Source organism: Pituophis catenifer, unplaced genomic scaffold, assembly GCF_029215685.1.
Source record: "Pituophis catenifer annectens isolate HBS135680 unplaced genomic scaffold, rPitCat1.0.hap2 SCAF_2, whole genome shotgun sequence".
NCBI classification, from domain to species: Eukaryota; Metazoa; Chordata; class Lepidosauria; order Squamata; family Colubridae; genus Pituophis; species Pituophis catenifer.
Genome location: NW_027256882.1, coordinates 279,522,965 through 279,535,357, shown reverse-complemented (window position 1 = coordinate 279,535,357; position 12,393 = coordinate 279,522,965).

The following is a 12,393-nucleotide window of genomic DNA, read 5'->3' as shown; positions in this document are numbered from 1 at the left end:
TTAGTAGGGCTTTCGCCCCCCCTCCCCCCCAAGCGGTGTTCTTTTTTATACAAAGTCAGCTTATTGCCCCCACAATCTGGGTCCTCATTTTACCTACCTCGAAAGGATGGAAGGCTGAGTCAACCTTGAGCCTGGTCAGATTTGAACTTGCAGTAATTGCAGGCAGCTGGTGCTAGTTAACAGCACTTTAGTCTGCTGTGCCACCAAGGCCAGCCAAGGGTGGCCCATCTCTTTCTTCAGTGTAAAATCCCACTGTTGAACTGCTCCTCCTGTTAGGATTTTATTCCCCTGACATCCAACTATTTTCCTACAATCTAGTATTCCATGCAGAAAGCTCTAGGAAGAAGAACAAAAGGTACAGGTAAGTCCCTGGCTTACGACCACAATTGGGATTCCATTGCTAAGCAAGGCAGTTGTTAAGTGAGTTGTACCAAACTTTAGCACCTTTTGCCAGGTTGTAAAGCGGGTCGCTGCTGTGGTTAAGTGAATCGTGCAATCATTAAGCGAATCCAGCTTCCCGCATTGATTTCGCTTGTCTTAAGTCAGCTGGGAAGTTGGAGATGAAATTACATGACTCCGAAATCCTGCAATTGTCGTAAATACATTGGTGGTTGCCAAGTGCCCAAATTTTGATCAAATGACCACACTGCGGCAGTTGTAAATGTGAGAACTGGTTGTAAGTCACTTTTTCCAGCGCCTCAAATAGTCACTAAATTAATGTTATAAATTGAGACTGCCTGTAATCTCCACCTTGTGTATGACACTCTTTCAGGTATTCCACTTGAAGAATAGACTTTAGACTTAGAATAACTTAATTGTCACTTTAAATGTACACTAATTGGCATACATTAAAATGAAATTTCGTTGCATACAGCTTTCAAAGGGTCACCACCTCCAATATACACTATGTACACATGACAAAATAAATAAATACAAAATTATGCATATACCCACATATATTATATGACACAGAGAAACAACACAGTCTACTTCCGATGTACACATGTACGTGGCGAGAAAAACGAATCTTGCGAGTTTACCAGACGGATGGCACAGGAAACAAAGCTGTTACAGAATCATGTTGTCCTGCTAGAAATACTTTAAAACCTTCTCCCAGAGGGGTGCAACAGAATCAGACTGTAAAGTGAGTGTGTGGGGTCTCTAACAATGCTTTGAGCTCTAAGCACATAGCGCTTATAAACAGTATCCTGAATAACGGGAAGAGAGCTTCCTATAATCTTCTCGGCTGTCCTTACCACTCTCTGTATGGACTTTCTATCTGAGGCACTGCTACCAACAAACCAAACAGTGATGCAGTTTGTTAAAATGCTCTCAATCGTGCCTCTTTAAAAAGTGGCCAGGACAGAAGGAGAAAGATATGCTCTTCTCTGTCAGGGTTCCAAGTAATAAATCCATAACAAGCAAGACTCCGAGGCATGTAGATTCCTGTCAACCCTGAAGCTGATCTGACTGAAGCCATTTTTGACCTCCTCATCCGATGCTGGTTTGCATGCTTCACTAAGAATGACATATGGAGAGACCAATTCAGATTGTTAATTATCTGTATTGCCCCTTTGGAAGTTTCTACTTAATGTCCACTCACAGTTGAAGGCCAATGAGCCCTTATCCCTGGGTCACTGGGAAGTACCTGACTAATACCGACTAGTAGATATATGTTTTACCTCTATATTCATTTATTTTAATTATAGCTTACCTTTTTTATGAGAGCCAAGGCAAAGATCTCTAATTTTATATCACAGGAACCATTTTATGAAGATACTGGGTCTTGACTTCCGGTTTCCTTGTCTTCGGCGTCGGCGGCGCTCTTTGAAGCTCCGCCAGCCCCGCCGCCTGTAGAGCCGCTTCGAAACGAAGAAGCGGCTCGAAAACTTCTAAATCCTAAAGGATTGAAGAAGAGAGACCGCAGGGCACTGGTTGAGCCCCTGTGACCCCCCCAGGGAAGTTTCTGGGGAGAGAACAGGCGTGGCTCCCTTCCAGCCTGCTGAAACTCCGGGCGACGTGGGACGATTCTGCTTTTGCAGAACAAGCCGGCTGCAGGAAACTTAAAGCGAAAGAACCGGCTTTAATAAACAGCGAAACTACCTGAATCCTGAAACTTGGAAACGCAAGTATCAGCACTTTATTGACTTTCAATTTGAGAAATGCGAGTGAGTGAAAGTGCTTTGAAAAGAAAAAAACATGGCGCCTAGCATCAGAGTTAACGAGCCAGTGAATGTGGATTGGTGAAGTTATCTTGTTTTGTTACAAAGTTTCCAAGTTGCTACAAAGTTGCCTTGCTTGTCATAAGAGAAACAACAATTTCTCCCTTTTTAATACTGGACTTTGCTTTATTCTAGTCTTTATTTGATTAAATCTGGGGGACTTTTTTAGAAGTTTTTGTGCAGGAGGGAAAGGAAAAGGAACCTCCCTCTTTAGAAAAACTAGATCACGAGCCAGGATGGCTTCAAAGAAGCAGGAAGGGAAGGCATCAGGGGGGGGATCCCCCACACACAAACATGAAAAGCAACCTCCCCCTGCTCAACAGTTACAAATTCAGAAAAAAGAATTTGATGTGGGAGATTTAAAAGAATTTATTTCTAAAACTTTGGATGATAAATTTCAAAAATCCCAACAGGAGATAGATGATAAACTTCAAAAATCACATCAGGAATTTATGCAGGAAATTAATGAAGTTAAAGACATGGTGAATCAGAATCAAAAAAAGGTGACCAAAAAAATATCAGAAGTGGCGTCTGGCCTGGTAGAATTTATTGGGAAAGTTGATTTTAAAGTTGAAGAATTTAGATCAGAAGTTAATGTTAAGATGAAAGACAATGATTATAAAATTGATGAAGTTGACAATAAAATGCAGAGAATTGAAGATGAGATTGTTATGATACAATTTCGGGCGATGGAATTTGCTATACGGCTTCGGGGAATTCGAGAGGAGGAGAGACAGGACTTGAGACAAGTTTGCTCTGAAGCCTTGGCCAAGATTTTACAAGCTAATCCTGATTTGGTATTTCATAAAATAGATAAAATCTACAGAGTCAACTCTTGGGTGGCCAGACAAAGACAACTGCCTAGAGATGTGGTGATATATTTCACTGATAGAGAAATTAGAAATCATATCCTGCAAAAATCTTTTCACACCTCTGTACAAGTGGGGGGTTCACGACTTGAAATTTTTAAAGAATTACCTCCTAAAATGCTGAAAGCTAGAAAAGAATTTGGTTTTCTTGTTAAGGAATTGAAAAATTTACAGATACCCTTCCGGTGGGACGCACCAGCTGGGATAATTTTTAGATACAAGGGAGAAGGATATCGGTTGAATACCGTGGAGAAGGCACAACATTTTTATAGTACTATACTTAAGGAAAGAACTCCATCTCCACGTACATCTACAGTTTTGGAGATTAAGGAGAGTGAAGAGAGGCAATTGGAAGAACAGTCTAAGCAGGAATTAGAAACAGTGCAAGGTGCAGAAGGAGGTTTTCTGAGTGAGCCCTTGCTGGATTCTTCTCCAATTTTGGATTTGATTCAGTTGGCTGAAGTGAAAGATCAACGTATAACTAGAGCTCAATCTAAGCTATTTAAACAACAGCAACAACAACAACAGGAAAGACAAGACAAGAAGGCAGTTAAGAGCACCGTACAAGAGAGTGGCGCTATGGGAGGAGCGAGATCGAAGCTTTCGGATGAACTTCAAAGATATTGCTCCGCGCTCCAGAAAGAGGCTGATGACCTTTAAGTGTCTATCTTGGAATGTCAATGGGTTGAATTCAGCACAGAAAAGGAAGAAATTATTTACATATTTGAAACAATTTAATAATGATATAATATGTTTACAAGAAACGCATATAACTACTCAAGATCAAAAATATTTGATAAATTCAAAATTAGGAGCACATTTTATATCTTCGACTTCGCAGAAAAAGAATGGTGTGGTTATTTATGTAAATAAAAAATTAACAGCGAAAGTTATAGAAGCAGATCAAGATGGTAGGTTTGTAGCAATTGAATTGTTTACAGCAAATGGACCAATTCTTCTGATTGGAATTTATGCTCCCAACCAACAACAGGATTATTTTTATAAGATATTACATACTAAAATATTGCAATGGGACTATAGATCTATTTTAATTATGGGAGACTGGAATGGAGTAATTGATTCTAAACTAGATAAAAAGAGCTTGGCAAAGTCTAGAATTAGACTACCACAGACTTTTTTTGATATGAAAGAAGATATGGAATTAAAAGATGTTTGGAGAATACATAATTCAAACGTATTGGATTACACTTTTTTTTCTGATAGACATAGATCTTTCTCTAGGATTGATTTTATCCTGTTGTCAAATGATCTACTTGTTAAGACCAAAAGAACAAAGATTTTTCCAAGAACTTTGACTGACCATAGCCCTGTATGGATAGAAATTGAGATGGATAAGGTTGAGAGACGTTCCTGGAGATTAAATGAGAACTTGTTTAGATATGAAAAAAATACAATAGAACTTAAAAAGCATTTGAAAGAATTTTTTGAAATAAATTTGAATAAAGGTACTCCAATTGAAATTGTTTGGGATGCAAGTAAAGCTTATATGAGAGGGGTACTTATCTATATGAACTCTAAACATAGACAGTTCCGACAAAAGAAAAGAATTGAGTTGGAAATGGAAATAAAGAATAAAGAACAGTTACTTATTAAAAATCCAACAGATGAAAGAATTCGAAGTGCTATAAAACTTCTGAAAGACCAATTTCAAATGCTTATGGCAGAACAAGTTGCAACAAGCCTACAATATGCGAAGCATAATACATTTTGCAATGCTAACAAACCGGGCAGATGGTTGGCTTACACATTGAGGAAAAAACAAAGTATACGGACTATTGATAGTATTGATATTGGTGGGAAAGAAATCTTTCAACAAAAATTAATTAAAGAAGCTTTTGTGGACTATTATACTAAATTATATGCTAAAGAAGAGGTGCAGAATGGACTTATAGAAAAATATTTAAATGATAAGAGAGTTACAAAAATTACTGATCAACAAAAGGAAAGAATGAACTATCCCATAACAGAGGAGGAGATAACAGCAGCAATTAAACAGTTAAAAACAGCCAAAGCTCCTGGCACGGATGGTTTGACTGCAGTGTATTATAAAACTTTGCAAGCTGAAATGGTGGGACAACTTAGAGATTTATTTTGTAACATTCAACAAGGGGGTAAAATACCCCCATCTTGGACAACTGCTTATATATCTTTGATACCAAAAGAACAAGTTGGTCCTAAAAAACCAGAGAATTATAGACCAATATCTCTTTTGAATACAGATTATAAAATTTATGCGAAGGTATTAGCCAACAGGTTGATGCCAGTAATTCAAAAGGTGATTCATGAGGACCAAGCGGGATTTATTGAAGGCAGATATATGAAGGACAATGTAAGGCAAGTAATAGACTTATTGGAATATCTTGACAAGAATAAACAGATTCCTGCAGTGCTGGCTTTTTTGGACGCAGAGAAGGCCTTTGATAGAGTGGATTGGAATTTTCTATTAAAGACTTTAAAAAAGATGGACTTTGGGGACCAATTTATACAGGCAATCTCAGCAATTTATCAAGAGCAAAAGGCACAGATTATTATTAATGGAAGTTTGACGACAGAGTTTAAAATTGAAAAAGGAACAAGACAGGGATGTCCGTTGTCCCCACTTTTATTTATTTTAACATTGGAAGTCTTGTTAAACACAATACGGGATTCTAAAATTTTGAAAGGCATAATGATAAGGCAAGAGGATTATAGAATAAAGGCATTTGCAGATGATCTGGTGGTTACCCTATCACAACCAATGGAATCAATAATCTTGATGAATGACATTATACAAGACTATGGTAGAGTTTCAGGTTTTAGATTGAATTCAAAAAAGACCAAAATGATAGTTAAAAATATGACACAAGATCGTAAATATGAGCTTGAAAGGAGGGCAGGTTTTGAAATTGTACCTAAGGTAAAATATCTTGGAGTTCAGGTTGCAGAATCAAATTTGAAATTGTTTCAAAATAATTATGAGGTGTTGTGGCGAGAGGTCCAGAAAGATATGGAGACCTGGAAAAAGCTGCAACTGTCTTTACTTGGAAGAATAGCAGCAGTTAAGATGAACATTTTGCCAAGACTTCTGTTTTTGTTTCAAATGATTCCGGTGCTTAAAAGTGATAAACAATTGAAAGTTTGGCAGTCTGGTGTGAATAAGTTTGTCTGGAACGAGAAGAAGCCGAGAGTGAAATTGAAAATTATGCAAGATGTTCCAGAAAGAGGAGGCCTTAAACTCCCAAACCTACAGTTATATTATGATGCTGCAGCTTTAACTTTAACAAGTGATTGGTTTGGAAGTAAAAAGACTGGAATACTGAACGCAGAAAGTTTTGATCTCGAATTTGGATGGCATGCTTATTTATTTTATGACGACAAAGTAGATAAAGTATTTAAAAGTCATATACTTAGAGATTCCTTGATGAGAGTTTGGAAGAAGCACCGACTCAAATGGGATTACAAAATACCGCTATGGCTGGATCTTGGTCATACTTTGTGGAATACAAATATAATGTCACTCGGGGGGTTTTTATACAAAGAGGTTCTTTTTACAGATGCGGGCAGATGGCAGCTGAAGACATTACAGACACTGTTGGATGAAGGGCTTAATCTAACTTGGTTACAATATAATCAATTACAACTGAGATGGAAAGAGGACCAAAAAACTGGTATTATGTTGCATGAGGAAGAATTGGTTAGACATATAAGAGAGAAAGGCCCAATGCATGTTAAAAGGCTTTATAATGTTTTGCTAGAAAGGGATTCAGAAACTGAATTAGTTAAAGATTGTATGATTAAGTGGGCACAAAATTTTGAAGAACCAGTGATGCTGGAAACATGGGAAAATATTTGGGTTCAGAATGTTAAATTTACACAGTCCCAGAACTTGAGGGAAAATTTCTATAAAATGTTTTATAGATGGCATTTAGATCCCAAAAAGTTGTCATGTATGTACCCTAATGTTCAGCCAAAATGTTGGAGATGCGAATGTTTGGATGCTACGTATTATCATGTTTGGTGGACCTGTAGGAAAGTTAAGGCTTTTTGGATAAAAATTTGGTGGGTCATGCAGAATGTTTTGAAGAAAAAAATTCAATTTTCTCCACAATTGTTCTTATTGGGTATAGTTAAGGGTTTTACACGGGGTGAAATAAAACTAATATTGTATATGATAACAGCAGCAAGATTGTTGATAGGTAAATATTGGAAGAATGAAGCTTTGCCTACTATCGAGGAATGGACTTTGAAGATGGCTAGTTTTGCAGAGATGGCGAAGATTTCAGCGTATTTAAAAGATTGTTCACAAGAGACTTATGAATGGGAATGGAAAAGGTGGATAGAATATGTTCAGAACAAATACCAAACTAGAAAGTATCAAATAGCTTTTATTTGAAAATAATGTATTAGAAATATTTTAATGTAAAGAGATAAAGAGGAAAAATTATATAGGGGGGAGGGACGGGTTCAGGCTTATATGTTAGTGTCATTAGTTATGAGTATGTACTAGGGAAGTCTGGGGGGGGGAGGGTTAGGGAGGGTTAGGGAGGATGGGAAGTTTGGGGTGGGAGGTGGGGGGTGAAAAAGGGGATGAAAATGTAATTGTAAAACTTTTGCAATAAAAAAAAAAAAAGATACTGGGTCTTATTACAAGTGTGGATGAAACAGCATACATGGGGGAAATTCAAAAACTATCCACATGGTGCTTAGAAAACAATCTCCACCTGAACATCCGCAAGACAAAGGAGATGGTGTTAGACTTCCAGAAGAAGAGAGAGGAACCTGCCCCACTTTACATCGAGGGGGGCTGTGTAGAGAGAGTTTCCTCCTTTAAATTCCTGGGAGTCTATCTCAGTGAAGATCTCACCTGGAAAATCAACACGCCCCAAGTGGCCAGAAAGGCCTAATAGAGACTCTACTTCCTCAGAGTCTGGCGAAAAAAACAAAGTGGAACAACACCTGATGATCTCCTTTTACCAGTCCACAATAGAAAGTGTTCTCACTCATTGCATTACGGTGTGGTATGCTGGCCTGACAGCCATGGATAGAAAAACATTATAGAGCGTGGTGAGCACAGCACAAAACATCGCGGGCTGTCCCCTGATATCACTAGACCGGGGTGGGCAAATATGGCCCCTTTATGACCTGTGGACTTCAACTCCCAGAATTCCTGAACCAGCTTGGCTGTCTCAGGAATTCTGGGAGTTGAAGTCCACAGGTTGTAAAAGGGCCACAGTTGCCCACCCCTGCACTAGATGACACCGCTAGGGCTTGCTGCCTTAGAAGAGTGAGGAAAATCCTCAGGGACGACACACCCTGGTTAGCACTTCTTTATTGTCCTACCATCAGGAAGGAGATATACAAGCATAGGCAGCCGCACAAGCAGGCTGAAGAACAGTTTTTACCCATGGGCTGTCAGACTCCTGAATGAAAAATAACGACAACAACATAGTACGATTGACTTGCGGGGCCGGCGCAATGTGTAATAAGATCACATGCAATAGAATTGGGTGTTTGTTAGCAGGATTCACTGGGATAGGGATTTTCTGTCTTTCACTATGAGTTGTATTGTGTACAGGAAGGGAGGCTCAGCCAATCTCATAGTACACATGTTGTACTCTGATGATAAAGATTTGAATTGAATTGAATTGAATTGATGGTAGAGTTTAGAATGAAGAAGGGTTCCAGATTTCCCCTAGAACTGTGTGGAAACTTGAACCTGAGCTTCTAAGTCTAAGGACAACATCAGGAGCATTGTATCAGACGTGGCAGATGTATTTGCACATGCATAAAAACAAAACAATCTAAAATAATGTTCACTTCTTGGTTTCATTATTAGAAAAAAAAATCATACACAACCCCCAAGAAATGATACCAATACAGGAAATATTAAAAAACAACAACAACTGGCAATCTAATGGAAATCATGTGAGCTCATAAGAAGAGCTGTGAAACCTGCTTGGGGAAAAACCTGATTGTTGATAATATCTCAAATATTTAGAACAGATTAGTGCCACTTTTTCGACTAAGCAAACATAATCACACTTCAGTCTTATTGGTAGGTTGGCAACTTCAGTTCTTCTGCCCACTCTGTTTTCATCGACCAAAGCAGCATTATACCAGAAAGATCCTTTTTCTTAGTGCAATGTTTCTTAACTTCAGCAAGTTTAAGATGTGTGGACTTCAATTCCCAGAATTCCCCAGCCAGCATTAGGAAAAGAAGAGGGGGTTGTATTTCACCCCAAACTCAAGACAGATGGGGACAACGGGAGGCAGCAGCTTGCAGGGAGATGCTTGAAGGACCTCGGGGAAGGATGGAACAGAAGACCCAGAGGGAGATTCATCACACAACAATCAAATTAAATCAGTCGATTCCATTCTTATCTTTCCCTTTTTATGAAAAGCTGAAGGGAAGGAAGGAGGAGAAAAAGAGGGAGTTGGTAGTTAAGCATTAGCAATGGATCAGTGGTGGTATTCGCCCAACTGCCTGGACTTCATCACGTCCCGTTTTTGACACTCTGCACAAGAGTGGAAGGCCCTGCGCATGCCCGGAGGTGGTGCGTGCAAATGGAGCAAGCACAGTGGTGAAATGTAAAATTTGTTACTACCAGTTCTGTGGGCATGGCTTGGTGGTGGTTGGGTAATATGACTTAGTGGGCGTGGCCAGCCTTTTTTTTTTTTACTTTTAAAACCATTTTTTCTACAACCTCTTTGGCTGAAGAGGTTGTAAAAAAAATGCTTTTAAAAGCCTCTGATGATCCCAGCTGACTTGCCTGATCGGCAGAGGCTTTTTTTCCTTTTAAAAACATTTTTTCTATAACCTCTTCGGCCGAAGAGGTTGTAGAAAAAATGCTTTTAGAAGCCTCTGATGATCCCAGCTGAGCCGCGCGATCATCAGAGGCTTTTTTTTTTTAACTTTTAAAAGCATTTTTTCGGCCGAAGAGGTTGTAGAAAAAATGGTTTTAAAAATAATTAAAAAAAGCCTCTGATGATTGCGCGGCTCAGCTGGGCAATGGGGGGGGGCAAGGATTTTTGCTACCGGTTCTCCGAACCACCCGCCTCCATCGCTACCAGATCTGGAGATCCGGTCCGAACCGGGAGCATTTCACCCCTGAGCGAGCGCCCGCACACGCTCATATTTGTAAACAAGTAGCAAAGGTAAGTGAATACCACCCCTGCAATGGATGGGTAGGTGGTAGCAAGTACAGTAGCTTTGAAAGAGAGGCAGAGAAAGTTAGAGTCCTTTGAGAGACAGGTGGAGGAAAGAGACTTTCTACTGGGAAGTTTGGACACCCTGTTGTAAATAATTTTATTTTTCCATAATTCCTCTAAATATAGTTGTACACGTCAAAGAAAGGGGGGAAAAAACCTTCCATATTCTCAGACTGTGTTAAAGAAACTGTTCTGCTTAAAATCACACACACACCCAGCAATAAAAAGAACCATCAATCATATAGTGACAGATTTATTCCACAGATCTTACACAAATATACGTAGGCTGAGAATCCAACAGAATAAAATTCCCAAATAATGGAGGAGCTTGTATATCTGGGAATATCACAAAACAACAATCTGCTGCACGTTCTCTGGGCAAAGAGATCTTATTGCTATTCAGGTTGATCAGAATTTTTCCCCTCCTCCTCCATTTAATTTCTCATCCCTCTTCCTGATTATTTTTCATCAGCACTAAAGGGAGAAGATACTTCTTAACCTTGTTAACTGTCAACTGTTAGCCTGGTATTTACATTACATTTTCTCTGGAATATGGGAAGTTATCCCTTGCATTAGATCAGGGGTGGGCAGCTATGACAATGCATGCTCCCTTCACACACATGCGCACCAAACCTGCGCTCCGTGTAAGCGCATTACGAATCTGTCCAGCTGAGGTGCAGCAATCCATTCTGCCACACCTATCAGCTGGGCTAAAAAAGAAGAAATAAAAGGTAAGAACAACGCGGGGGGGGGGGGGCGGGAGGGCCCAGCTCCCGAACAAAGAGAACCGGTTCGGTGATGTCATATCGTCACCGCTACCGTCTCGGCCAAACCGGGCCAAACCGGGAGGAACCCACCACTGATCTGTACACTGAGGAGACCATTCTGCTGCTTCTTCCTCCCCTGGGATCAGTGGTGGTATTCAGCCAGTTCAGGTAAACTGGTAGTGGCGATCCACCCACCCCAGCACTATGCCATCCTATTTAGCCACGTTTTCTAAGCCGCGTGCATGAGTGCAAGCCACGCAAGCGAGCAAAGTGCATACGCGGAAGGCCGCACGCTCACATTTTTGGTGTGCGGCAAACTGGTAGTAAAATTATGCGAAACCCACCTCTGCCTGGGATCTCATTCCTCCTACCCCATCCCACACACTTTGATAGACTCCCAATTCCCCAAAGAACTCAAACGGTCTTACTACTAAAACCATTGACAATCTCACTAAGGTAGACCAAGATCACCGGCCCTCAAATGCTCTGCAAAATAAATATATTTTTAATGTCTTCTGAAAAGCCAGAAGGCTGGCTGACATTGTTCAACTCACGAGACAAGGGTAGCGACAGTCCCTGATAGGAATCATTGCTGAGCTTGCAGGCTTCATGAGGCAGGAAACTTCAGTTTCCCCCCCCCACTCAAGATTGCATTGGACAGGCCAAATCCGGGCAAGATAAATGGCCCAGAGTGCAAAGCTGCAAATATTTTGTTTCCCCCTGTGGTGCACCATTCTAGGAACTTTTAAACGTATGTTTTGTAGCCGCCTTTTCAAGATCTTTCGCTTAATATTGAGATTGCAGTGTTCTTGCTGGTGTTATTATTTCAACAACTGGCACGGTATTTGGTCAGCTCAGGCTTGGCCATTGCATGATAGATGATATTGTTTTATCAGAAAAATGTAAGTTGCAAGAGGTTTTTTTTTTTAAATTAAGACATTATTTATGGATACACCTTGTAATCAGAGGTGGGTTTCAGCAGGTTCTAACCAGTTCTGGAGAACTGGTAGCGGAAATTTTGAGTAGTTCGGAGAACCAGTAAATACCATCTCTGGCTGGCCCTGCCCCAGTGGTGGGATTCAATTTTTTTAACAACCAGTTCTGTGGGCATGGCTTAGTTGGGGGTGTGGCTTGGTGGTCATGTGACTGGGTGGGCGTGGCTAGCTGGTCATGTGACCGGGGTGGGTGTGTCTATGTGCATAGGGACTACTCAGAGGGCTGAAAAAAGTCATTTCTGACTGGTCCTCACACTTTTGACCTGTCCTCGCACTTATGACCATCCTCACATTTATGCCCATTGCGGCATTCTTAACAACAGTGTCACTC